At 36.7% G+C, this 27,500-nt stretch overlaps 17 non-coding genes and 1 pseudogene across 17 annotated transcripts; all 18 read left to right on the forward strand.

Annotated features, from left to right (window-relative positions):
* The first annotated feature begins 1,338 nt into the window (after positions 1 to 1,338).
* Positions 1,339 to 1,457, forward strand: LOC136181682 (5S ribosomal RNA). Its single transcript, XR_010668029.1, has one exon. It is a non-coding gene; the product is annotated as a 5S ribosomal RNA (ribosomal RNA).
* A 1,423-nt stretch (positions 1,458 to 2,880) lies between these two features.
* Positions 2,881 to 2,999, forward strand: LOC136181814 (5S ribosomal RNA). The gene has a single exon (XR_010668161.1). It is a non-coding gene; the product is annotated as a 5S ribosomal RNA (ribosomal RNA).
* Positions 3,000 to 4,422: 1,423 nt separating this feature from the next.
* On the forward strand, positions 4,423 to 4,541 carry LOC136182234 (5S ribosomal RNA). The gene has a single exon (XR_010668552.1). It is a non-coding gene; the product is annotated as a 5S ribosomal RNA (ribosomal RNA).
* A 1,417-nt stretch (positions 4,542 to 5,958) lies between these two features.
* On the forward strand, positions 5,959 to 6,077 carry LOC136182235 (5S ribosomal RNA). The gene has a single exon (XR_010668553.1). It is a non-coding gene; the product is annotated as a 5S ribosomal RNA (ribosomal RNA).
* Positions 6,078 to 7,483: 1,406 nt separating this feature from the next.
* LOC136182237 (5S ribosomal RNA) lies at positions 7,484 to 7,602 on the forward strand. Its single transcript, XR_010668555.1, has one exon. It is a non-coding gene; the product is annotated as a 5S ribosomal RNA (ribosomal RNA).
* Positions 7,603 to 9,019: 1,417 nt separating this feature from the next.
* On the forward strand, positions 9,020 to 9,138 carry LOC136182238 (5S ribosomal RNA). Its single transcript, XR_010668556.1, has one exon. It is a non-coding gene; the product is annotated as a 5S ribosomal RNA (ribosomal RNA).
* A 1,406-nt stretch (positions 9,139 to 10,544) lies between these two features.
* LOC136181777 (5S ribosomal RNA) lies at positions 10,545 to 10,663 on the forward strand. The gene has a single exon (XR_010668124.1). It is a non-coding gene; the product is annotated as a 5S ribosomal RNA (ribosomal RNA).
* A 1,406-nt stretch (positions 10,664 to 12,069) lies between these two features.
* Positions 12,070 to 12,188, forward strand: LOC136181938 (5S ribosomal RNA). Its single transcript, XR_010668254.1, has one exon. It is a non-coding gene; the product is annotated as a 5S ribosomal RNA (ribosomal RNA).
* A 1,423-nt stretch (positions 12,189 to 13,611) lies between these two features.
* LOC136182239 (5S ribosomal RNA) lies at positions 13,612 to 13,730 on the forward strand. Its single transcript, XR_010668557.1, has one exon. It is a non-coding gene; the product is annotated as a 5S ribosomal RNA (ribosomal RNA).
* Positions 13,731 to 15,153: 1,423 nt separating this feature from the next.
* On the forward strand, positions 15,154 to 15,272 carry LOC136181593 (5S ribosomal RNA). The gene has a single exon (XR_010667940.1). It is a non-coding gene; the product is annotated as a 5S ribosomal RNA (ribosomal RNA).
* A 1,417-nt stretch (positions 15,273 to 16,689) lies between these two features.
* LOC136182240 (5S ribosomal RNA) lies at positions 16,690 to 16,808 on the forward strand. Its single transcript, XR_010668558.1, has one exon. It is a non-coding gene; the product is annotated as a 5S ribosomal RNA (ribosomal RNA).
* Positions 16,809 to 18,231: 1,423 nt separating this feature from the next.
* On the forward strand, positions 18,232 to 18,350 carry LOC136181413 (5S ribosomal RNA). The gene has a single exon (XR_010667761.1). It is a non-coding gene; the product is annotated as a 5S ribosomal RNA (ribosomal RNA).
* A 1,417-nt stretch (positions 18,351 to 19,767) lies between these two features.
* On the forward strand, positions 19,768 to 19,886 carry LOC136181781 (5S ribosomal RNA). The gene has a single exon (XR_010668128.1). It is a non-coding gene; the product is annotated as a 5S ribosomal RNA (ribosomal RNA).
* A 1,400-nt stretch (positions 19,887 to 21,286) lies between these two features.
* On the forward strand, positions 21,287 to 21,405 carry LOC136182241 (5S ribosomal RNA). Its single transcript, XR_010668559.1, has one exon. It is a non-coding gene; the product is annotated as a 5S ribosomal RNA (ribosomal RNA).
* A 1,399-nt stretch (positions 21,406 to 22,804) lies between these two features.
* On the forward strand, positions 22,805 to 22,923 carry LOC136182242 (5S ribosomal RNA). Its single transcript, XR_010668560.1, has one exon. It is a non-coding gene; the product is annotated as a 5S ribosomal RNA (ribosomal RNA).
* Positions 22,924 to 24,322: 1,399 nt separating this feature from the next.
* On the forward strand, positions 24,323 to 24,441 carry LOC136181578 (5S ribosomal RNA). Its single transcript, XR_010667925.1, has one exon. It is a non-coding gene; the product is annotated as a 5S ribosomal RNA (ribosomal RNA).
* Positions 24,442 to 25,840: 1,399 nt separating this feature from the next.
* On the forward strand, positions 25,841 to 25,949 carry LOC136181866 (5S ribosomal RNA; annotated as a pseudogene).
* Positions 25,950 to 27,348: 1,399 nt separating this feature from the next.
* Positions 27,349 to 27,467, forward strand: LOC136181575 (5S ribosomal RNA). The gene has a single exon (XR_010667922.1). It is a non-coding gene; the product is annotated as a 5S ribosomal RNA (ribosomal RNA).
* Positions 27,468 to 27,500: the final 33 nt, after the last annotated feature.

Genomic DNA, 27,500 nt, shown 5'->3' on the forward strand with positions numbered 1-27,500 from the left:
AATGAAACATGATTTTATTTGGCAGTCTGTCCTCTTTTTTTTTGTTGCAATTTTCATCAATGTTTTCAGTGAGTATTAATACATATTACGCTCTCTGGAGGCTGTTTTCAAAGTTCAGTTTTACATTCAAAAAGTACATGTAGCCTACTTACGTAAGGACTACTGCATTAACATATTTTAATTACTTGTACTTAGGTTACTCTTTACTTCCCCACAACACTCTGGTAGCCATATTATACATTTGATTCAACTGGAAATATTCACCATCATTATAAATGTTTTCACATCAATAATAAACATTTACACCAAATCAGGAATTATTATAAATGATTACTATTAAGATTGAATTTAAAAAAAACCTGCAAACAAGTGATGCTTACTTATCAATCAATATTTTTTCAGAATCAATTGACGATTTTTCAGAAGTTGACCATTTTGCATCGTCACTTTTACTGTGGATTTATTAAGGTTTTCAATACTGCAAACTTGTGAACAGTGAACAGCAGAAATAAGTTTAAATGTTGCATTAAGGCACACAAGATTTAGGATTATTATAGTAGCCTAAGCAGTGATTGATTAAGATATAAGGGACAACTCGAAATTATGTTTTTATCACCACTTACTTGTTTTGAGGTAATCTTGAATGACAAATGAATAAATCAGCCATTGCAATGTTTCGTGTAGAAATCATAACCCTGTGGGGCATACATATTTGATCCCCTCACATTCTCCATTGTAACTAATCATTAAAAAAAACAATCCTCCATTAGGAATCACAAAGGAACACTTACTAATTATATGAAAATTCATAATTATTACAATCAGTCCCTATATATGCTATAGATGATCCCCAATCAAAATTCAGTGTAAGCTACTTTGTAGGAAAGTAGAAGCAATGATAGACAAATAAAAAAAGAACTGCAGTGCATAGCAGGAGGTTACAGCGCCCCCTGCTGGCTGAAGCAGGTATTAAAAGCTTACAGCACCTGGGATTCCCAGGCGGTCTCCCATCCAAGTACTAACCAGGCCAGTTTTGAAAGAGGGAAGTTAATCTTCACGGAATCGGTTTGTTCAATGTGTTTATCAGACGTTTGAACGTTCAGTTTGCCCGCAAGTCGTGAAACAAGTCTTAAAAACAAGCTGCAAGTCTTTAGTTAACTCCCAGCGTCAAAGTATTGCTGAATCTAGTAAGATTAAGTGTAAGTCTATCCATAGGCCCACACGTTTGAGTAGAAAAGTAATAAAATCAACTAGGTCATAGTCACTTGCTCTAATTTTGGCGAGGTGTTACTTTAAACCTAAGTATGTATAAATAACCCTTTAACAACCTGTTCATTCACTTACGGCCATACCACCCTGAACACGCCCGATCTCGTCCGATCTCGGAAGCTAAGCAGGGTCGGGCCTGGTTAGTACTTGGATGGGATACCGCCTGGGAATACCAGGTGCTGTAAGCTTTTAATACCTCCTTTAGCCAGAAGAGGGCGCTGTTGCCTCACTAGTGGAGAAAGGACTGAGAGAAACAGGCCAGTGGAAAATGAAACATGATTTTATTTGGCAGTCTGTCCTCTCTTTTTTTTTTGTTGTTGCAATTTTCATCAATGTTTTCAGTGAGTATTAATACATATTACGCTCTCTGGAGGCTGTTTTCAAAGTTCAGTTTTACATTCAAAAAGTACATGTAGCCTACTTAAGTAAGGACTACTGCATTAACATATTTTAATTACTTGTACTTAGGTTACTCTTTACTTCCCCACAACACTCTGGTAGCCATATTATACATTTGATTCAACTGGAAATATTCACCATCATTATAAATGTTTTCACATCAATAATAAACATTTACACCAAATCAGGAATTATTATAAATGATTACTATTAAGATTGAATTTTAAAAAAACCTGCAAACAAGTGATGCTTACTTATCAATCAATATTTTTTCAGAATCAATTGACGATTTTTCAGAAGTTGACCATTTTGCATCGTCACTTTTACTGTGGATTTATTAAGGTTTTCAATACTGCAAACTTGTGAACAGTGAACAGCAGAAATAAGTTTAAATGTTGCATTAAGGCACACAAGATTTAGGATTATTATAGTAGCCTAAGCAGTGATTGATTAAGATATAAGGGACAACTCGAAATTATGTTTTTATCACCACTTACTTGTTTTGAGGTAATCTTGAATGACAAATTAATAAATCAGCCATTGCAATGTTTCATGTAGAAATCATAACCCTGTGGGGCATACATATTTGATCCCCTCACATTCTCCATTGTAACTAATCATTAAAAAAAACAATCCTCCATTAGGAATCACAAAGGAACACTTACTAATTATATGAAAATTCATAATTATTACAATCAGTCCCTATATATGCTATAGATGATCCCCAATCAAAATTCAGTGTAAGCTACTTTGTAGGAAAGTAGAAGCAATGATAGACAAATAAAAAAAGAACTGCAGTGCATAGCAGGAGGTTACAGCGCCCCCTGCTGGCTGAAGCAGGTATTAAAAGCTTACAGCACCTGGGATTCCCAGGCGGTCTCCCATCCAAGTACTAACCAGGCCAGTTTTGAAAGAGGGAAGTTAATCTTCACGGAATCGGTTTGTTCAATGTGTTTATCAGACGTTTGAACGTTCAGTTTGCCCGCAAGTCGTGAAACAAGTCTTAAAAACAAGCTGCAAGTCTTTAGTTAACTCCCAGCGTCAAAGTATTGCTGAATCTAGTAAGATTAAGTGTAAGTCTATCCATAGGCCCACACGTTTGAGTAGAAAAGTAATAAAATCAACTAGGTCATAGTCACTTGCTCTAATTTTGGCGAGGTGTTACTTTAAACCTAAGTATGTATAAATAACCCTTTAACAACCTGTTCATTCACTTACGGCCATACCACCCTGAACACGCCCGATCTCGTCCGATCTCGGAAGCTAAGCAGGGTCGGGCCTGGTTAGTACTTGGATGGGAGACAGCCTGGGAATACCAGGTGCTGTAAGCTTTTAATACCTCCTTTAGCCAGAAGAGGGCGCTGTTGCCTCACTAGTGGAGAAAGGACTGAGAGAAACAGGCCAGTGGAAAATGAAACATGATTTTATTTGGCAGTCTGTCCTCTCTTTTTTTTTTGTTGTTGCAATTTTCATCAATGTTTTCAGTGAGTATTAATACATATTACGCTCTCTGGAGGCTGTTTTCAAAGTTCAGTTTTACATTCAAAAAGTACATGTAGCCTACTTAAGTAAGGACTACTGCATTAACATATTTTAATTACTTGTACTTAGGTTACTCTTTACTTCCCCACAACACTCTGGTAGCCATATTATACATTTGATTCAACTGGAAATATTCACCATCATTATAAATGTTTTCACATCAATAATAAACATTTACACCAAATCAGGAATTATTATAAATGATTACTATTAAGATTGAATTTTAAAAAAACCTGCAAACAAGTGATGCTTACTTATCAATCAATATTTTTTCAGAATCAATTGACGATTTTTCAGAAGTTGACCATTTTGCATCGTCACTTTTACTGTGGATTTATTAAGGTTTTCAATACTGCAAACTTGTGAACAGTGAACAGCAGAAATAAGTTTAAATGTTGCATTAAGGCACACAAGATTTAGGATTATTATAGTAGCCTAAGCAGTGATTGATTAAGATATAAGGGACAACTCGAAATTATGTTTTTATCACCACTTACTTGTTTTGAGGTAATCTTGAATGACAAATTAATAAATCAGCCATTGCAATGTTTCATGTAGAAATCATAACCCTGTGGGGCATACATATTTGATCCCCTCACATTCTCCATTGTAACTAATCATTAAAAAAAACAATCCTCCATTAGGAATCACAAAGGAACACTTACTAATTATATGAAAATTCATAATTATTACAATCAGTCCCTATATATGCTATAGATGATCCCCAATCAAAATTCAGTGTAAGCTACTTTGTAGGAAAGTAGAAGCAATGATAGACAAATAAAAAAAGAACTGCAGTGCATAGCAGGAGGTTACAGCGCCCCCTGCTGGCTGAAGCAGGTATTAAAAGCTTACAGCACCTGGGATTCCCAGGCGGTCTCCCATCCAAGTACTAACCAGGCCAGTTTTGAAAGAGGGAAGTTAATCTTCACGGAATCGGTTTGTTCAATGTGTTTATCAGACGTTTGAACGTTCAGTTTGCCCGCAAGTCGTGAAACAAGTCTTAAAAACAAGCTGCAAGTCTTTAGTTAACTCCCAGCGTCAAAGTATTGCTGAATCTAGTAAGATTAAGTGTAAGTCTATCCATAGGCCCACACGTTTGAGTAGAAAAGTAATAAAATCAACTAGGTCATAGTCACTTGCTCTAATTTTGGCGAGGTGTTACTTTAAACCTAAGTATGTATAAATAACCCTTTAACAACCTGTTCATTTGCTTACGGCCATACCACCCTGAACACGCCCGATCTCGTCCGATCTCGGAAGCTAAGCAGGGTCGGGCCTGGTTAGTACTTGGATGGGAGACCGCCTGGGAATACCAGGTGCTGTAAGCTTTTAATACCTCCTTTAGCCAGAAGAGGGCGCTGTTGCCTCACTAGTGGAGAAAGGACTGAGAGAAACAGGCCAGTGGAAAATGAAACATGATTTTATTTGGCAGTCTGTCCTCTTTTTTGTTGTTGCAATTTTCATCAATGTTTTCAGTGAGTATTAATACATATTACGCTCTCTGGAGGCTGTTTTCAAAGTTCAGTTTTACATTCAAAAAGTACATGTAGCCTACTTACGTAAGGACTACTGCATTAACATATTTTAATTACTTGTACTTAGGTTACTCTTTACTTCCCCACAACACTCTGGTAGCCATATTATACATTTGATTCAACTGGAAATATTCACCATCATTATAAATGTTTTCACATCAATAATAAACATTTACACCAAATCAGGAATTATTATAAATGATTACTATTAAGATTGAATTTAAAAAAAACCTGCAAACAAGTGATGCTTACTTATCAATCAATATTTTTTCAGAATCAATTGACGATTTTTCAGAAGTTGACCATTTTGCATCGTCACTTTTACTGTGGATTTATTAAGGTTTTCAATACTGCAAACTTGTGAACAGTGAACAGCAGAAATAAGTTTAAATGTTGCATTAAGGCACACAAGATTTAGGATTATTATAGTAGCCTAAGCAGTGATTGATTAAGATATAAGGGACAACTCGAAATTATGTTTTTATCACCACTTACTTGTTTTGAGGTAATCTTGAATGACAAATGAATAAATCAGCCATTGCAATGTTTCGTGTAGAAATCATAACCCTGTGGGGCATACATATTTGATCCCCTCACATTCTCCATTGTAACTAATCATTAAAAAAAACAATCCTCCATTAGGAATCACAAAGGAACACTTACTAATTATATGAAAATTCATAATTATTACAATCAGTCCCTATATATGCTATAGATGATCCCCAATCAAAATTCAGTGTAAGCTACTTTGTAGGAAAGTAGAAGCAATGATAGACAAATAAAAAAAGAACTGCAGTGCATAGCAGGAGGTTACAGCGCCCCCTGCTGGCTGAAGCAGGTATTAAAAGCTTACAGCACCTGGGATTCCCAGGCGGTCTCCCATCCAAGTACTAACCAGGCCAGTTTTGAAAGAGGGAAGTTAATCTTCACGGAATCGGTTTGTTCAATGTGTTTATCAGACGTTTGAACGTTCAGTTTGCCCGCAAGTCGTGAAACAAGTCTTAAAAACAAGCTGCAAGTCTTTAGTTAACTCCCAGCGTCAAAGTATTGCTGAATCTAGTAAGATTAAGTGTAAGTCTATCCATAGGCCCACACGTTTGAGTAGAAAAGTAATAAAATCAACTAGGTCATAGTCACTTGCTCTAATTTTGGCGAGGTGTTACTTTAAACCTAAGTATGTATAAATAACCCTTTAACAACCTGTTCATTCGCTTACGGCCATACCACCCTGAACACGCCCGATCTCGTCCGATCTCGGAAGCTAAGCAGGGTCGGGCCTGGTTAGTACTTGGATGGGAGACCGCCTGGGAATACCAGGTGCTGTAAGCTTTTAATACCTCCTTTAGCCAGAAGAGGGCGCTGTTGCCTCACTAGTGGAGAAAGGACTGAGAGAAACAGGCCAGTGGAAAATGAAACATGATTTTATTTGGCAGTCTGTCCTCTCTTTTTTTTTTGTTGTTGCAATTTTCATCAATGTTTTCAGTGAGTATTAATACATATTACGCTCTCTGGAGGCTGTTTTCAAAGTTCAGTTTTACATTCAAAAAGTACATGTAGCCTACTTAAGTAAGGACTACTGCATTAACATATTTTAATTACTTGTACTTAGGTTACTCTTTACTTCCCCACAACACTCTGGTAGCCATATTATACATTTGATTCAACTGGAAATATTCACCATCATTATAAATGTTTTCACATCAATAATAAACATTTACACCAAATCAGGAATTATTATAAATGATTACTATTAAGATTGAATTTTAAAAAAACCTGCAAACAAGTGATGCTTACTTATCAATCAATTGACGATTTTTCTGAAGTTGACCATTTCGCATCGTCACTTTTACTGTGGATTTATTAAGGTTTTCAATCCTGCAAACTTGTGAACAGTGAACAGCAGAAATAAGTTTAAATGTTGCATTAAGGCACACAAGATTTAGGATTATTATAGTAGCCTAAGCAGTGATTGATTAAGATACAAGGGACAACTCGAAATTATGTTTTTATCACCACTTACTTGTTTTGAGGTAATCTTGAATGACAAATGAATAAATCAGCCATTGCAATGTTTCATGTAGAAATCATAACCCTGTGGGGCATACATATTTGATCCCCTCACATTCTCCATTGTAACTAATCATTAAAAAAAACAATCCTCCATTAGGAATCACAAAGGAACACTTACTAATTATATGAAAATTCATAATTATTACAATCAGTCCCTATATATGCTATAGATGATCCCCAATCAAAATTCAGTGTAAGCTACTTTGTAGGAAAGTAGAAGCAATGATAGACAAATAAAAAAAGAACTGCAGTGCATAGCAGGAGGTTACAGCGTCCCCTGCTGGCTGAAGCAGGTATTAAAAGCTTACAGCACCTGGGATTCCCAGGCGGTCTCCCATCCAAGTACTAACCAGGCCAGTTTTGAAAGAGGGAAGTTAATCTTCACGGAATCGGTTTGTTCAATGTGTTTATCAGACGTTTGAACGTTCAGTTTGCCCGCAAGTCGTGAAACAAGTCTTAAAAACAAGCTGCAAGTCTTTAGTTAACTCCCAGCGTCAAAGTATTGCTGAATCTAGTAAGATTAAGTGTAAGTCTATCCATAGGCCCACACGTTTGAGTAGAAAAGTAATAAAATCAACTAGGTCATAGTCACTTGCTCTAATTTTGGCGAGGTGTTTCTTTAAACCTAAGTATGTATAAATAACCCTTTAACAACCTGTTCATTCGCTTACGGCCATACCACCCTGAACACGCCCGATCTCGTCCGATCTCGGAAGCTAAGCAGGGTCGGGCCTGGTTAGTACTTGGATGGGAGACCGCCTGGGAATACCAGGTGCTGTAAGCTTTTAATACCTCCTTTAGCCAGAAGAGGGCGCTGTTGCCTCACTAGTGGAGAAAGGACTGAGAGAAACAGGCCAGTGGAAAATGAAACATGATTTTATTTGGCAGTCTGTCCTCTTTTTTTTTGTTGCAATTTTCATCAATGTTTTCAGTGAGTATTAATACATATTACGCTCTCTGGAGGCTGTTTTCAAAGTTCAGTTTTACATTCAAAAAGTACATGTAGCCTACTTACGTAAGGACTACTGCATTAACATATTTTAATTACTTGTACTTAGGTTACTCTTTACTTCCCCACAACACTCTGGTAGCCATATTATACATTTGATTCAACTGGAAATATTCACCATCATTATAAATGTTTTCACATCAATAATAAACATTTACACCAAATCAGGAATTATTATAAATGATTACTATTAAGATTGAATTTTAAAAAAACCTGCAAACAAGTGATGCTTACTTATCAATCAATATTTTTTCAGAATCAATTGACGATTTTTCAGAAGTTGACCATTTTGCATCGTCACTTTTACTGTGGATTTATTAAGGTTTTCAATACTGCAAACTTGTGAACAGTGAACAGCAGAAATAAGTTTAAATGTTGCATTAAGGCACACAAGATTTAGGATTATTATAGTAGCCTAAGCAGTGATTGATTAAGATATAAGGGACAACTCGAAATTATGTTTTTATCACCACTTACTTGTTTTGAGGTAATCTTGAATGACAAATGAATAAATCAGCCATTGCAATGTTTCATGTAGAAATCATAACCCTGTGGGGCATACATATTTGATCCCCTCACATTCTCCATTGTAACTAATCATTAAAAAAAACAATCCTCCATTAGGAATCACAAAGGAACACTTACTAATTATATGAAAATTCATAATTATTACAATCAGTCCCTATATATGCTATAGATGATCCCCAATCAAAATTCAGTGTAAGCTACTTTGTAGGAAAGTAGAAGCAATGATAGACAAATAAAAAAAGAACTGCAGTGCATAGCAGGAGGTTACAGCGCCCCCTGCTGGCTGAAGCAGGTATTAAAAGCTTACAGCACCTGGGATTCCCAGGCGGTCTCCCATCCAAGTACTAACCAGGCCAGTTTTGAAAGAGGGAAGTTAATCTTCACGGAATCGGTTTGTTCAATGTGTTTATCAGACGTTTGAACGTTCAGTTTGCCCGCAAGTCGTGAAACAAGTCTTAAAAACAAGCTGCAAGTCTTTAGTTAACTCCCAGCGTCAAAGTATTGCTGAATCTAGTAAGATTAAGTGTAAGTCTATCCATAGGCCCACACGTTTGAGTAGAAAAGTAATAAAATCAACTAGGTCATAGTCACTTGCTCTAATTTTGGCGAGGTGTTACTTTAAACCTAAGTATGTATAAATAACCCTTTAACAACCTGTTCATTCGCTTACGGCCATACCACCCTGAACACGCCCGATCTCGTCCGATCTCGGAAGCTAAGCAGGGTCGGGCCTGGTTAGTACTTGGATGGGAGACCGCCTGGGAATACCAGGTGCTGTAAGCTTTTAATACCTCCTTTAGCCAGAAGAGGGCGCTGTTGCCTCACTAGTGGAGAAAGGACTGAGAGAAACAGGCCAGTGGAAAATGAAACATGATTTTATTTGGCAGTCTGTCCTCTCTTTTTTTTTTGTTGTTGCAATTTTCATCAATGTTTTCAGTGAGTATTAATACATATTACGCTCTCTGGAGGCTGTTTTCAAAGTTCAGTTTTACATTCAAAAAGTACATGTAGCCTACTTAAGTAAGGACTACTGCATTAACATATTTTAATTACTTGTACTTAGGTTACTCTTTACTTCCCCACAACACTCTGGTAGCCATATTATACATTTGATTCAACTGGAAATATTCACCATCATTATAAATGTTTTCACATCAATAATAAACATTTACACCAAATCAGGAATTATTATAAATGATTACTATTAAGATTGAATTTAAAAAAAACCTGCAAACAAGTGATGCTTACTTATCAATCAATTGACGATTTTTCTGAAGTTGACCATTTCGCATCGTCACTTTTACTGTGGATTTATTAAGGTTTTCAATCCTGCAAACTTGTGAACAGTGAACAGCAGAAATAAGTTTAAATGTTGCATTAAGGCACACAAGATTTAGGATTATTATAGTAGCCTAAGCAGTGATTGATTAAGATACAAGGGACAACTCGAAATTATGTTTTTATCACCACTTACTTGTTTTGAGGTAATCTTGAATGACAAATGAATAAATCAGCCATTGCAATGTTTCATGTAGAAATCATAACCCTGTGGGGCATACATATTTGATCCCCTCACATTCTCCATTGTAACTAATCATTAAAAAAAACAATCCTCCATTAGGAATCACAAAGGAACACTTACTAATTATATGAAAATTCATAATTATTACAATCAGTCCCTATATATGCTATAGATGATCCCCAATCAAAATTCAGTGTAAGCTACTTTGTAGGAAAGTAGAAGCAATGATAGACAAATAAAAAAAGAACTGCAGTGCATAGCAGGAGGTTACAGCGCCCCCTGCTGGCTGAAGCAGGTATTAAAAGCTTACAGCACCTGGGATTCCCAGGCGGTCTCCCATCCAAGTACTAACCAGGCCAGTTTTGAAAGAGGGAAGTTAATCTTCACGGAATCGGTTTGTTCAATGTGTTTATCAGACGTTTGAACGTTCAGTTTGCCCGCAAGTCGTGAAACAAGTCTTAAAAACAAGCTGCAAGTCTTTAGTTAACTCCCAGCGTCAAAGTATTGCTGAATCTAGTAAGATTAAGTGTAAGTCTATCCATAGGCCCACACGTTTGAGTAGAAAAGTAATAAAATCAACTAGGTCATAGTCACTTGCTCTAATTTTGGCGAGGTGTTACTTTAAACCTAAGTATGTATAAATAACCCTTTAACAACCTGTTTATTCACTTACGGCCATACCACCCTGAACACGCCCGATCTCGTCCGATCTCAGAAGCTAAGCAGGGTCGGGCCTGGTTAGTACTTGGATGGGAGACCGCCTGGGAATACCAGGTGCTGTAAGCTTTTAATACCTCCTTTAGCCAGAAGAGGGCGCTGTTGCCTCACTAGTGGAGAAAGGACTGAGAGAAACAGGCCAGTGGAAAATGAAACATGATTTTATTTGGCAGTCTGTCCTCTCTTTTTTTTTTGTTGTTGCAATTTTCATCAATGTTTTCAGTGAGTATTAATACATATTACGCTCTCTGGAGGCTGTTTTCAAAGTTCAGTTTTACATTCAAAAAGTACATGTAGCCTACTTAAGTAAGGACTACTGCATTAACATATTTTAATTACTTGTACTTAGGTTACTCTTTACTTCCCCACAACACTCTGGTAGCCATATTATACATTTGATTCAACTGGAAATATTCACCATCATTATAAATGTTTTCACATCAATAATAAACATTTACACCAAATCAGGAATTATTATAAATGATTACTATTAAGATTGAATTTTAAAAAAACCTGCAAACAAGTGATGCTTACTTATCAATCAATTGACGATTTTTCAGAAGTTGACCATTTTGCATCGTCACTTTTACTGTGGATTTATTAAGGTTTTCAATACTGCAAACTTGTGAACAGTGAACAGCAGAAATAAGTTTAAATGTTGCATTAAGGCACACAAGATTTAGGATTATTATAGTAGCCTAAGCAGTGATTGATTAAGATATAAGGGACAACTCGAAATTATGTTTTTATCACCACTTACTTGTTTTGAGGTAATCTTGAATGACAAATGAATAAATCAGCCATTGCAATGTTTCATGTAGAAATCATAACCCTGTGGGGCATACATATTTGATCCCCTCACATTCTCCATTGTAACTAATCATTAAAAAAAACAATCCTCCATTAGGAATCACAAAGGAACACTTACTAATTATATGAAAATTCATAATTATTACAATCAGTCCCTATATATGCTATAGATGATCCCCAATCAAAATTCAGTGTAAGCTACTTTGTAGGAAAGTAGAAGCAATGATAGACAAATAAAAAAAGAACTGCAGTGCATAGCAGGAGGTTACAGCGCCCCCTGCTGGCTGAAGCAGGTATTAAAAGCTTACAGCACCTGGTATTCCCAGGCGGTCTCCCATCCAAGTACTAACCTGGCCAGTTTTGAAAGAGGGAAGTTAATCTTCACGGAATCGGTTTGTTCAATGTGTTTATCAGACGTTTGAACGTTCAGTTTGCCCGCAAGTCGTGAAACAAGTCTTAAAAACAAGCTGCAAGTCTTTAGTTAACTCCCAGCGTCAAAGTATTGCTGAATCTAGTAAGATTAAGTGTAAGTCTATCCATAGGCCCACACGTTTGAGTAGAAAAGTAATAAAATCAACTAGGTCATAGTCACTTGCTCTAATTTTGGCGAGGTGTTACTTTAAACCTAAGTATGTATAAATAACCCTTTAACAACCTGTTCATTCGCTTACGGCCATACCACCCTGAACACGCCCGATCTCATCCGATCTCGGAAGCTAAGCAGGGTCGGGCCTGGTTAGTACTTGGATGGGAGACCGCCTGGGAATACCAGGTGCTGTAAGCTTTTAATACCTCCTTTAGCCAGAAGAGGGCGCTGTTGCCTCACTAGTGGAGAAAGGACTGAGAGAAACAGGCCAGTGGAAAATGAAACATGATTTTATTTGGCAGTCTGTCCTCTCTTTTTTTTTTGTTGTTGCAATTTTCATCAATGTTTTCAGTGAGTATTAATACATATTACGCTCTCTGGAGGCTGTTTTCAAAGTTCAGTTTTACATTCAAAAAGTACATGTAGCCTACTTAAGTAAGGACTACTGCATTAACATATTTTAATTACTTGTACTTAGGTTACTCTTTACTTCCCCACAACACTCTGGTAGCCATATTATACATTTGATTCAACTGGAAATATTCACCATCATTATAAATGTTTTCACATCAATAATAAACATTTACACCAAATCAGGAATTATTATAAATGATTACTATTAAGATTGAATTTAAAAAAAACCTGCAAACAAGTGATGCTTACTTATCAATCAATATTTTTTCAGAATCAATTGACGATTTTTCAGAAGTTGACCATTTTGCATCGTCACTTTTACTGTGGATTTATTAAGGTTTTCAATACTGCAAACTTGTGAACAGTGAACAGCAGAAATAAGTTTAAATGTTGCATTAAGGCACACAAGATTTAGGATTATTATAGTAGCCTAAGCAGTGATTGATTAAGATATAAGGGACAACTCGAAATTATGTTTTTATCACCACTTACTTGTTTTGAGGTAATCTTGAATGACAAATGAATAAATCAGCCATTGCAATGTTTCATGTAGAAATCATAACCCTGTGGGGCATACATATTTGATCCCCTCACATTCTCCATTGTAACTAATCATTAAAAAAAACAATCCTCCATTAGGAATCACAAAGGAACACTTACTAATTATATGAAAATTCATAATTATTACAATCAGTCCCTATATATGCTATAGATGATCCCCAATCAAAATTCAGTGTAAGCTACTTTGTAGGAAAGTAGAAGCAATGATAGACAAATAAAAAAAGAACTGCAGTGCATAGCAGGAGGTTACAGCGCCCCCTGCTGGCTGAAGCAGGTATTAAAAGCTTACAGCACCTGGTATTCCCAGGCGGTCTCCCATCCAAGTACTAACCAGGCCAGTTTTGAAAGAGGGAAGTTAATCTTCACGGAATCGGTTTGTTCAATGTGTTTATCAGACGTTTGAACGTTCAGTTTGCCCGCAAGTCGTGAAACAAGTCTTAAAAACAAGCTGCAAGTCTTTAGTTAACTCCCAGCGTCAAAGTATTGCTGAATCTAGTAAGATTAAGTGTAAGTCTATCCATAGGCCCACACGTTTGAGTAGAAAAGTAATAAAATCAACTAGGTCATCGTCACTTGCTCTAATTTTGGCGAGGTGTTACTTTAAACCTAAGTATGTATAAATAACCCTTTAACAACCTGTTCATTCGCTTACGGCCATACCACCCTGAACACGCCCGATCTCGTCCGATCTCGGAAGCTAAGCAGGGTCGGGCCTGGTTAGTACTTGGATGGGAGACCGCCTGGGAATACCAGGTGCTGTAAGCTTTTAATACCTCCTTTAGCCAGAAGAGGGCGCTGTTGCCTCACTAGTGGAGAAAGGACTGAGAGAAACAGGCCAGTGGAAAATGAAACATGATTTTATTTGGCAGTCTGTCCTCTCTTTTTTTTTTGTTGTTGCAATTTTCATCAATGTTTTCAGTGAGTATTAATACATATTACGCTCTCTGGAGGCTGTTTTCAAAGTTCAGTTTTACATTCAAAAAGTACATGTAGCCTACTTAAGTAAGGACTACTGCATTAACATATTTTAATTACTTGTACTTAGGTTACTCTTTACTTCCCCACAACACTCTGGTAGCCATATTATACATTTGATTCAACTGGAAATATTCACCATCATTATAAATGTTTTCACATCAATAATAAACATTTACACCAAATCAGGAATTATTATAAATGATTACTATTAAGATTGAATTTAAAAAAAACCTGCAAACAAGTGATGCTTACTTATCAATCAATATTTTTTCAGAATCAATTGACGATTTTTCAGAAGTTGACCATTTTGCATCGTCACTTTTACTGTGGATTTATTAAGGTTTTCAATACTGCAAACTTGTGAACAGTGAACAGCAGAAATAAGTTTAAATGTTGCATTAAGGCACACAAGATTTAGGATTATTATAGTAGCCTAAGCAGTGATTGATTAAGATATAAGGGACAACTCGAAATTATGTTTTTATCACCACTTACTTGTTTTGAGGTAATCTTGAATGACAAATGAATAAATCAGCCATTGCAATGTTTCATGTAGAAATCATAACCCTGTGGGGCATACATATTTGATCCCCTCACATTCTCCATTGTAACTAATCATTAAAAAAAACAATCCTCCATTAGGAATCACAAAGGAACACTTACTAATTATATGAAAATTCATAATTATTACAATCAGTCCCTATATATGCTATAGATGATCCCCAATCAAAATTCAGTGTAAGCTACTTTGTAGGAAAGTAGAAGCAATGATAGACAAATAAAAAAAGAACTGCAGTGCATAGCAGGAGGTTACAGCGCCCCCTGCTGGCTGAAGCAGGTATTAAAAGCTTACAGCACCTGGTATTCCCAGGCGGTCTCCCATCCAAGTACTAACCAGGCCAGTTTTGAAAGAGGGAAGTTAATCTTCACGGAATCGGTTTGTTCAATGTGTTTATCAGACGTTTGAACGTTCAGTTTGCCCGCAAGTCGTGAAACAAGTCTTAAAAACAAGCTGCAAGTCTTTAGTTAACTCCCAGCGTCAAAGTATTGCTGAATCTAGTAAGATTAAGTGTAAGTCTATCCATAGGCCCACACGTTTGAGTAGAAAAGTAATAAAATCAACTAGGTCATAGTCACTTGCTCTAATTTTGGCGAGGTATTACTTTAAACCTAAGTATGTATAAATAACCCTTTAACAACCTGTTCATTCGCTTACGGCCATACCACCCTGAACACGCCCGATCTCGTCCGATCTCGGAAGCTAAGCAGGGTCGGGCCTGGTTAGTACTTGGATGGGAGACCGCCTGGGAATACCAGGTGCTGTAAGTGTTTAATACCTCCTTTAGCCAGAAGAGGGCGCTGTTGCCTCACTAGTGGAGAAAGGACTGAGAGAAACAGGCCAGTGGAAAATGAAACATGATTTTATTTGGCAGTCTTTCCTCTTTTTTTTTGTTGCAATTTTCATCAATGTTTTCAGTGAGTATTAATACATATTACGCTCTCTGGAGGCTGTTTTCAAAGTTCAGTTTTACATTCAAAAAGTACATGTAGCCTACTTACGTAAGGACTACTGCATTAACATATTTTAATTACTTGTACTTAGGTTACTCTTTACTTCCCCACAACACTCTGGTAGCCATATTATACATTTGATTCAACTGGAAATATTCACCATCATTATAAATGTTTTCACATCAATAATAAACATTTACACCAAATCAGGAATTATTATAAATGATTACTATTAAGATTGAATTTAAAAAAAACCTGCAAACAAGTGATGCTTACTTATCAATCAATATTTTTTCAGAATCAATTGACGATTTTTCAGAAGTTGACCATTTTGCATCGTCACTTTTACTGTGGATTTATTAAGGTTTTCAATACTGCAAACTTGTGAACAGTGAACAGCAGAAATAAGTTTAAATGTTGCATTAAGGCACACAAGATTTAGGATTATTATAGTAGCCTGAGCAGTGATTGATTAAGATATAAGGGACAACTCGAAATTATGTTTTTATCACCACTTACTTGTTTTGAGGTAATCTTGAATGACAAATGAATAAATCAGCCATTGCAATGTTTCATGTAGAAATCATAACCCTGTGGGGCATACATATTTGATCCCCTCACATTCTCCATTGTAACTAATCATTAAAAAAAACAATCCTCCATTAGGAATCACAAAGGAACACTTACTAATTATATGAAAATTCATAATTATTACAATCAGTCCCTATATATGCTATAGATGATCCCCAATCAAAATTCAGTGTAAGCTACTTTGTAGGAAAGTAGAAGCAATGATAGACAAATAAAAAAAGAACTGCAGTGCATAGCAGGAGGTTACAGCGCCCCCTGCTGGCTGAAGCAGGTATTAAAAGCTTACAGCACCTGGTATTCCCAGGCGGTCTCCCATCCAAGTACTAACCAGGCCAGTTTTGAAAGAGGGAAGTTAATCTTCACGGAATCGGTTTGTTCAATGTGTTTATCAGACGTTTGAACGTTCAGTTTGCCCGCAAGTCGTGAAACAAGTCTTAAAAACAAGCTGCAAGTCTTTAGTTAACTCCCAGCGTCAAAGTATTGCTGAATCTAGTAAGATTAAGTGTAAGTCTATCCATAGGCCCACACGTTTGAGTAGAAAAGTAATAAAATCAACTAGGTCATAGTCACTTGCTCTAATTTTGGCGAGGTGTTACTTTAAACCTAAGTATGTATAAATAACCCTTTAACAACCTGTTCATTCGCTTACGGCCATACCACCCTGAACACGCCCGATCTCGTCCGATCTCGGAAGCTAAGCAGGGTCGGGCCTGGTTAGTACTTGGATGGGAGACCGCCTGGGAATACCAGGTGCTGTAAGCTTTTAATACCTCCTTTAGCCAGAAGAGGGCGCTGTTGCCTCACTAGTGGAGAAAGGACTGAGAGAAACAGGCCAGTGGAAAATGAAACATGATTTTATTTGGCAGTCTGTCCTCTCTTTTTTTTTTGTTGTTGCAATTTTCATCAATGTTTTCAGTGAGTATTAATACATATTACGCTCTCTGGAGGCTGTTTTCAAAGTTCAGTTTTACATTCAAAAAGTACATGTAGCCTACTTAAGTAAGGACTACTGCATTAACATATTTTAATTACTTGTACTTAGGTTACTCTTTACTTCCCCACAACACTCTGGTAGCCATATTATACATTTGATTCAACTGGAAATATTCACCATCATTATAAATGTTTTCACATCAATAATAAACATTTACACCAAATCAGGAATTATTATAAATGATTACTATTAAGATTGAATTTAAAAAAAACCTGCAAACAAGTGATGCTTACTTATCAATCAATATTTTTTCAGAATCAATTGACGATTTTTCAGAAGTTGACCATTTTGCATCGTCACTTTTACTGTGGATTTATTAAGGTTTTCAATACTGCAAACTTGTGAACAGTGAACAGCAGAAATAAGTTTAAATGTTGCATTAAGGCACACAAGATTTAGGATTATTATAGTAGCCTGAGCAGTGATTGATTAAGATATAAGGGACAACTCGAAATTATGTTTTTATCACCACTTACTTGTTTTGAGGTAATCTTGAATGACAAATGAATAAATCAGCCATTGCAATGTTTCATGTAGAAATCATAACCCTGTGGGGCATACATATTTGATCCCCTCACATTCTCCATTGTAACTAATCATTAAAAAAAACAATCCTCCATTAGGAATCACAAAGGAACACTTACTAATTATATGAAAATTCATAATTATTACAATCAGTCCCTATATATGCTATAGATGATCCCCAATCAAAATTCAGTGTAAGCTACTTTGTAGGAAAGTAGAAGCAATGATAGACAAATAAAAAAAGAACTGCAGTGCATAGCAGGAGGTTACAGCGCCCCCTGCTGGCTGAAGCAGGTATTAAAAGCTTACAGCACCTGGTATTCCCAGGCGGTCTCCCATCCAAGTACTAACCAGGCCAGTTTTGAAAGAGGGAAGTTAATCTTCACGGAATCGGTTTGTTCAATGTGTTTATCAGACGTTTGAACGTTCAGTTTGCCCGCAAGTCGTGAAACAAGTCTTAAAAACAAGCTGCAAGTCTTTAGTTAACTCCCAGCGTCAAAGTATTGCTGAATCTAGTAAGATTAAGTGTAAGTCTATCCATAGGCCCACACGTTTGAGTAGAAAAGTAATAAAATCAACTAGGTCATAGTCACTTGCTCTAATTTTGGCGAGGTGTTACTTTAAACCTAAGTATGTATAAATAACCCTTTAACAACCTGTTCATTCGCTTACGGCCATACCACCCTGAACACGCCCGATCTCGTCTGATCTCGGAAGCTAAGCAGGGTCGGGCCTGGTTAGTACTTGGATGGGAGACCGCCTGGGAATACCAGGTGCTGTAAGCGTTTAATACCTCCTTTAGCCAGAAGAGGGCGCTGTTGCCTCACTAGTGGAGAAAGGACTGAGAGAAACAGGCCAGTGGAAAATGAAACATGATTTTATTTGGCAGTCTTTCCTCTTTTTTTTTGTTGCAATTTTCATCAATGTTTTCAGTGAGTATTAATACATATTACGCTCTCTGGAGGCTGTTTTCAAAGTTCAGTTTTACATTCAAAAAGTACATGTAGCCTACTTACGTAAGGACTACTGCATTAACATATTTTAATTACTTGTACTTAGGTTACTCTTTACTTCCCCACAACACTCTGGTAGCCATATTATACATTTGATTCAACTGGAAATATTCACCATCATTATAAATGTTTTCACATCAATAATAAACATTTACACCAAATCAGGAATTATTATAAATGATTACTATTAAGATTGAATTTAAAAAAAACCTGCAAACAAGTGATGCTTACTTATCAATCAATATTTTTTCAGAATCAATTGACGATTTTTCAGAAGTTGACCATTTTGCATCGTCACTTTTACTGTGGATTTATTAAGGTTTTCAATACTGCAAACTTGTGAACAGTGAACAGCAGAAATAAGTTTAAATGTTGCATTAAGGCACACAAGATTTAGGATTATTATAGTAGCCTAAGCAGTGATTGATTAAGATATAAGGGACAACTCGAAATTATGTTTTTATCACCACTTACTTGTTTTGAGGTAATCTTGAATGACAAATGAATAAATCAGCCATTGCAATGTTTCATGTAGAAATCATAACCCTGTGGGGCATACATATTTGATCCCCTCACATTCTCCATTGTAACTAATCATTAAAAAAAACAATCCTCCATTAGGAATCACAAAGGAACACTTACTAATTATATGAAAATTCATAATTATTACAATCAGTCCCTATATATGCTATAGATGATCCCCAATCAAAATTCAGTGTAAGCTACTTTGTAGGAAAGTAGAAGCAATGATAGACAAATAAAAAAAGAACTGCAGTGCATAGCAGGAGGTTACAGCGCCCCCTGCTGGCTGAAGCAGGTATTAAAAGCTTACAGCACCTGGGATTCCCAGGCGGTCTCCCATCCAAGTACTAACCAGGCCAGTTTTGAAAGAGGGAAGTTAATCTTCACGGAATCGGTTTGTTCAATGTGTTTATCAGACGTTTGAACGTTCAGTTTGCCCGCAAGTCGTGAAACAAGTCTTAAAAACAAGCTGCAAGTCTTTAGTTAACTCCCAGCGTCAAAGTATTGCTGAATCTAGTAAGATTAAGTGTAAGTCTATCCATAGGCCCACACGTTTGAGTAGAAAAGTAATAAAATCAACTAGGTCATAGTCACTTGCTCTAATTTTGGCGAGGTGTTACTTTAAACCTAAGTATGTATAAATAACCCTTTAACAACCTGTTCATTCGCTTACGGCCATACCACCCTGAACACGCCCGATCTCGTCCGATCTCAGAAGCTAAGCAGGGTCGGGCCTGGTTAGTACTTGGATGGGAGACCGCCTGGGAATACCAGGTGCTGTATGCTTTTAATACCTCCTTTAGCCAGAAGAGGGCGCTGTTGCCTCACTAGTGGAGAAAGGACTGAGAGAAACAGGCCAGTGGAAAATGAAACATGATTTTATTTGGCAGTCTGTCCTCTTTTTTTTTGTTGCAATTTTCATCAATGTTTTCAGTGAGTATTAATACATATTACGCTCTCTGGAGGCTGTTTTCAAAGTTCAGTTTTACATTCAAAAAGTACATGTAGCCTACTTACGTAAGGACTACTGCATTAACATATTTTAATTACTTGTACTTAGGTTACTCTTTAGTTCCCCACAACACTCTGGTAGCCATATTATACATTTGATTCAACTGGAAATATTCACCATCATTATAAATGTTTTCACATCAATAATAAACATTTACACCAAATCAGGAATTATTATAAATGATTACTATTAAGATTGAATTTAAAAAAAACCTGCAAACAAGTGATGCTTACTTATCAATCAATTGACGATTTTTCAGAAGTTGACCATTTTGCATCGTCACTTTTACTGTGGATTTATTAAGGTTTTCAATACTGCAAACTTGTGAACAGTGAACAGCAGAAATAAGTTTAAATGTTGCATTAAGGCACACAAGATTTAGGATTATTATAGTAGCCTAAGCAGTGATTGATTAAGATACAAGGGACAACTCGAAATTATGTTTTTATCACCACTTACTTGTTTTGAGGTAATCTTGAATGACAAATGAATAAATCAGCCATTGCAATGTTTCATGTAGAAATCATAACCCTGTGGGGCATACATATTTGATCCCCTCACATTCTCCATTGTAACTAATCATTAAAAAAAACAATCCTCCATTAGGAATCACAAAGGAACACTTACTAATTATATGAAAATTCATAATTATTACAATCAGTCCCTATATATGCTATAGATGATCCCCAATCAAAATTCAGTGTAAGCTACTTTGTAGGAAAGTAGAAGCAATGATAGACAAATAAAAAAAGAACTGCAGTGCATAGCAGGAGGTTACAGCGCCCCCTGCTGGCTGAAGCAGGTATTAAAAGCTTACAGCACCAGGGATTCCCAGGCGGTCTCCCATCCAAGTACTAACCAGGCCAGTTTTGAAAGAGGGAAGTTAATCTTCACGGAATCGGTTTGTTCAATGTGTTTATCAGACGTTTGAACGTTCAGTTTGCCCGCAAGTCGTGAAACAAGTCTTAAAAACAAGCTGCAAGTCTTTAGTTAACTCCCAGCGTCAAAGTATTGCTGAATCTAGTAAGATTAAGTGTAAGTCTATCCATAGGCCCACACGTTTGAGTAGAAAAGTAATAAAATCAACTAGGTCATAGTCACTTGCTCTAATTTTGGCGAGGTGTTACTTTAAACCTAAGTATGTATAAATAACCCTTTAACAACCTGTTCATTTGCTTACGGCCATACCACCCTGAACACGCCCGATCTCGTCCGATCTCGGAAGCTAAGCAGGGTCGGGCCTGGTTAGTACTTGGATGGGAGACCGCCTGGGAATACCAGGTGCTGTAAGCTTTTAATACCTCCTTTAGCCAGAAGAGGGCGCTGTTGCCTCACTAGTGGAGAAAGGACTGAGAGAAACAGGCCAGTGGAAAATGAAACATGATTTTATTTGGCAGTCTGTCCTCTTTTTTTTTGTTGCAATTTTCATCAATGTTTTCAGTGAGTATTAATACATATTACGCTCTCTGGAGGCTGTTTTCAAAGTTCAGTTTTACATTCAAAAAGTACATGTAGCCTACTTACGTAAGGACTACTGCATTAACATATTTTAATTACTTGTACTTAGGTTACTCTTTACTTCCCCACAACACTCTGGTAGCCATATTATACATTTGATTCAACTGGAAATATTCACCATCATTATAAATGTTTTCACATCAATAATAAACATTTACACCAAATCAGGAATTATTATAAATGATTACTATTAAGATTGAATTTAAAAAAAACCTGCAAACAAGTGATGCTTACTTATCAATCAATTGACGATTTTTCAGAAGTTGACCATTTCGCATCGTCACTTTTACTGTGGATTTATTAAGGTTTTCAATCCTGCAAACTTGTGAACAGTGAACAGCAGAAATAAGTTTAAATGTTGCATTAAGGCACACAAGATTTAGGATTATTATAGTAGCCTAAGCAGTGATTGATTAAGATACAAGGGACAACTCGAAATTATGTTTTTATCACCACTTACTTGTTTTGAGGTAATCTTGAATGACAAATGAATAAATCAGCCATTGCAATGTTTCATGTAGAAATCATAACCCTGTGGGGCATACATATTTGATCCCCTCACATTCTCCATTGTAACTAATCATTAAAAAAACAATCCTCCATTAGGAATCACAAAGGAACACTTACTAATTATATGAAAATTCATAATTATTACAATCAGTCCCTATATATGCTATAGATGATCCCCAATCAAAATTCAGTGTAAGCTACTTTGTAGGAAAGTAGAAGCAATGATAGACAAATAAAAAAAGAACTGCAGTGCATAGCAGGAGGTTACAGCGCCCCCTGCTGGCTGAAGCAGGTATTAAAAGCTTACAGCACCTGGGATTCCCAGGCGGTCTCCCATCCAAGTACTAACCAGGCCAGTTTTGAAAGAGGGAAGTTAATCTTCACGGAATCGGTTTGTTCAATGTGTTTATCAGACGTTTGAACGTTCAGTTTGCCCGCAAGTCGTGAAACAAGTCTTAAAAACAAGCTGCAAGTCTTTAGTTAACTCCCAGCGTCAAAGTATTGCTGAATCTAGTAAGATTAAGTGTAAGTCTATCCATAGGCCCACACGTTTGAGTAGAAAAGTAATAAAATCAACTAGGTCATAGTCACTTGCTCTAATTTTGGCGAGGTGTTACTTTAAACCTAAGTATGTATAAATAACCCTTTAACAACCTGTTCATTCGCTTACGGCCATACCACCCTGAACACGCCCGATCTCGTCCGATCTCGGAAGCTAAGCAGGGTCGGGCCTGGTTAGTACTTGGATGGGAGACCGCCTGGGAATACCAGGTGCTGTAAGCTTTTAATACCTCCTTTAGCCAGAAGAGGGCGCTGTTGCCTCACTAGTGGAGAAAGGACTGAGAGAAACAGGCCAGTGGAAAATGAAACATGATTTTATTTGGCAGTCTGTCCTCTTTTTTTTTGTTGCAATTTTCATCAATGTTTTCAGTGAGTATTAATACATATTACGCTCTCTGGAGGCTGTTTTCAAAGTTCAGTTTTACATTCAAAAAGTACATGTAGCCTACTTACGTAAGGACTACTGCATTAACATATTTTAATTACTTGTACTTAGGTTACTCTTTACTTCCCCACAACACTCTGGTAGCCATATTATACATTTGATTCAACTGGAAATATTCACCATCATTATAAATGTTTTCACATCAATAATAAACATTTACACCAAATCAGGAATTATTATAAATGATTACTATTAAGATTGAATTTAAAAAAAACCTGCAAACAAGTGATGCTTACTTATCAATCAATTGACGATTTTTCAGAAGTTGACCATTTCGCATCGTCACTTTTACTGTGGATTTATTAAGGTTTTCAATACTGCAAACTTGTGAACAGTGAACAGCAGAAATAAGTTTAAATGTTGCATTAAGGCACACAAGATTTAGGATTATTATAGTAGCCTAAGCAGTGATTGATTAAGATACAAGGGACAACTCGAAATTATGTTTTTATCACCACTTACTTGTTTTGAGGTAATCTTGAATGACAAATGAATAAATCAGCCATTGCAATGTTTCATGTAGAAATCATAACCCTGTGGGGCATACATATTTGATCCCCTCACATTCTCCATTGTAACTAATCATTAAAAAAACAATCCTCCATTAGGAATCACAAAGGAACACTTACTAATTATATGAAAATTCATAATTATTACAATCAGTCCCTATATATGCTATAGATGATCCCCAATCAAAATTCAGTGTAAGCTACTTTGTAGGAAAGTAGAAGCAATGATAGACAAATAAAAAAAGAACTGCAGTGCATAGCAGGAGGTTACAGCGTCCCCTGCTGGCTGAAGCAGGTATTAAAAGCTTACAGCACCTGGGATTCCCAGGCGGTCTCCCATCCAAGTACTAACCAGGCCAGTTTTGAAAGAGGGAAGTTAATCTTCACGGAATCGGTTTGTTCAATGTGTTTATCAGACGTTTGAACGTTCAGTTTGCCCGCAAGTCGTGAAACAAGTCTTAAAAACAAGCTGCAAGTCTTTAGTTAACTCCCAGCGTCAAAGTATTGCTGAATCTAGTAAGATTAAGTGTAAGTCTATCCATAGGCCCACACGTTTGAGTAGAAAAGTAATAAAATCAACTAGGTCATAGTCACTTGCTCTAATTTTGGCGAGGTGTTACTTTAAACCTAAGTATGTATAAATAACCCTTTAACAACCTGTTCATTCGCTTACGGCCATACCACCCTGAACACGCCCGATCTCGTCCGATCTCGGAAGCTAAGCAGGGTCGGGCCTGGTTAGTATTTGGATGGGAGACCGCCTGGGAATACCAGGTGCTGTAAGCTTTTAATACCTCCTTTAGCCAGAAGAGGGCGCTGTTGCCTCACTAGTGGAGAAAGGACTGAGAGAAACAGGCCAGTGGAAAATGAAACATGATTTTATTTGGCAGTCTGTCCTCTTTTTTTTTGTTGCAATTTTCATCAATGTTTTCAGTGAGTATTAATACATATTACGCTCTCTGGAGGCTGTTTTCAAAGTTCAGTTTTACATTCAAAAAGTACATGTAGCCTACTTACGTAAGGACTACTGCATTAACATATTTTAATTACTTGTACTTAGGTTACTCTTTACTTCCCCACAACACTCTGGTAGCCATATTATACATTTGATTCAACTGGAAATATTCACCATCATTATAAATGTTTTCACATCAATAATAAACATTTACACCAAATCAGGAATTATTATAAATGATTACTATTAAGATTGAATTTAAAAAAAACCTGCAAACAAGTGATGCTTACTTATCAATCAATTGACGATTTTTCAGAAGTTGACCATTTCGCATCGTCACTTTTACTGTGGATTTATTAAGGTTTTCAATACTGCAAACTTGTGAACAGTGAACAGCAGAAATAAGTTTAAATGTTGCATTAAGGCACACAAGATTTAGGATTATTATAGTAGCCTAAGCAGTGATTGATTAAGATACAAGGGACAACTCGAAATTATGTTTTTATCACCACTTACTTGTTTTGAGGTAATCTTGAATGACAAATGAATAAATCAGCCATTGCAATGTTTCATGTAGAAATCATAACCCTGTGGGGCATACATATTTGATCCCCTCACATTCTCCATTGTAACTAATCATTAAAAAAACAATCCTCCATTAGGAATCACAAAGGAACACTTACTAATTATATGAAAATTCATAATTATTACAATCAGTCCCTATATATGCTATAGATGATCCCCAATCAAAATTCAGTGTAAGCTACTTTGTAGGAAAGTAGAAGCAATGATAGACAAATAAAAAAAGAACTGCAGTGCATAGCAGGAGGTTACAGCGTCCCCTGCTGGCTGAAGCAGGTATTAAAAGCTTACAGCACCTGGGATTCCCAGGCGGTCTCCCATCCAAGTACTAACCAGGCCAGTTTTGAAAGAGGGAAGTTAATCTTCACGGAATCGGTTTGTTCAATGTGTTTATCAGACGTTTGAACGTTCAGTTTGCCCGCAAGTCGTGAAACAAGTCTTAAAAACAAGCTGCAAGTCTTTAGTTAACTCCCAGCGTCAAAGTATTGCTGAATCTAGTAAGATTAAGTGTAAGTCTATCCATAGGCCCACACGTTTGAGTAGAAAAGTAATAAAATCAACTAGGTCATAGTCACTTGCTCTAATTTTGGCGAGGTGTTACTTTAAACCTAAGTATGTATAAATAACCCTTTAACAACCTGTTCATTCGCTTACGGCCATACCACCCTGAACACGTCCGATCTCGGAAGCTAAGCAGGGTCGGGCCTGGTTAGTACTTGGATGGGAGACCGCCTGGGAATACCAGGTGCTGTAAGCTTTTAATACCTCCTTTAGCCAGAAGAGGGCGCTGTTGCCTCACTAGTGGAGAAAGGACTGAGAGAAACAGGCCAGTGGAAAATGAAACATGATTTTATTTGGCAGTCTGTCCTCTTTTTTTTTGTTGCAATTTTCATCAATGTTTTCAGTGAGTATTAATACATATTACGCTCTCTGGAGGCTGTTTTCAAAGTTCAGTTTTACATTCAAAAAGTACATGTAGCCTACTTACGTAAGGACTACTGCATTAACATATTTTAATTACTTGTACTTAGGTTACTCTTTACTTCCCCACAACACTCTGGTAGCCATATTATACATTTGATTCAACTGGAAATATTCACCATCATTATAAATGTTTTCACATCAATAATAAACATTTACACCAAATCAGGAATTATTATAAATGATTACTATTAAGATTGAATTTAAAAAAAACCTGCAAACAAGTGATGCTTACTTATCAATCAATTGACGATTTTTCAGAAGTTGACCATTTCGCATCGTCACTTTTACTGTGGATTTATTAAGGTTTTCAATCCTGCAAACTTGTGAACAGTGAACAGCAGAAATAAGTTTAAATGTTGCATTAAGGCACACAAGATTTAGGATTATTATAGTAGCCTAAGCAGTGATTGATTAAGATACAAGGGACAACTCGAAATTATGTTTTTATCACCACTTACTTGTTTTGAGGTAATCTTGAATGACAAATGAATAAATCAGCCATTGCAATGTTTCATGTAGAAATCATAACCCTGTGGGGCATACATATTTGATCCCCTCACATTCTCCATTGTAACTAATCATTAAAAAAACAATCCTCCATTAGGAATCACAAAGGAACACTTACTAATTATATGAAAATTCATAATTATTACAATCAGTCCCTATATATGCTGTAGATGATCCCCAATCAAAATTCAGTGTAAGCTACTTTGTAGGAAAGTAGAAGCAATGATAGACAAATAAAAAAAGAACTGCAGTGCATAGCAGGAGGTTACAGCGTCCCCTGCTGGCTGAAGCAGGTATTAAAAGCTTACAGCACCTGGGATTCCCAGGCGGTCTCCCATCCAAGTACTAACCAGGCCAGTTTTGAAAGAGGGAAGTTAATCTTCACGGAATCGGTTTGTTCAATGTGTTTATCAGACGTTTGAACGTTCAGTTTGCCCGCAAGTCGTGAAACAAGTCTTAAAAACAAGCTGCAAGTCTTTAGTTAACTCCCAGTGTCAAAGTATTGCTGAATCTAGTAAGATTAAGTGTAAGTCTATCCATAGGCCCACACGTTTGAGTAGAAAAGTAATAAAATCAACTAGGTCATAGTCACTTGCTCTAATTTTGGCGAGGTGTTACTTTAAACCTAAGTATGTATAAATAACCCTTTAACAACCTGTTCATTCGCTTACGGCCATACCACCCTGAACACGCCCGATCTCATCCGATCTCAGAAGCTAAGCAGGGTCGGGCCTGGTTAGTACTTGGATGGGAGACCGCCTGGGAATACCAGGTGCTGTAAGCTTTTAATACCTCCTTTAGCCAGAAGAGGGCGCTG

The sequence above is a fragment of the Labrus bergylta genome, chromosome 13, assembly GCF_963930695.1.
Source record: "Labrus bergylta chromosome 13, fLabBer1.1, whole genome shotgun sequence".
NCBI classification, from domain to species: domain Eukaryota; kingdom Metazoa; phylum Chordata; class Actinopteri; order Labriformes; family Labridae; genus Labrus; species Labrus bergylta.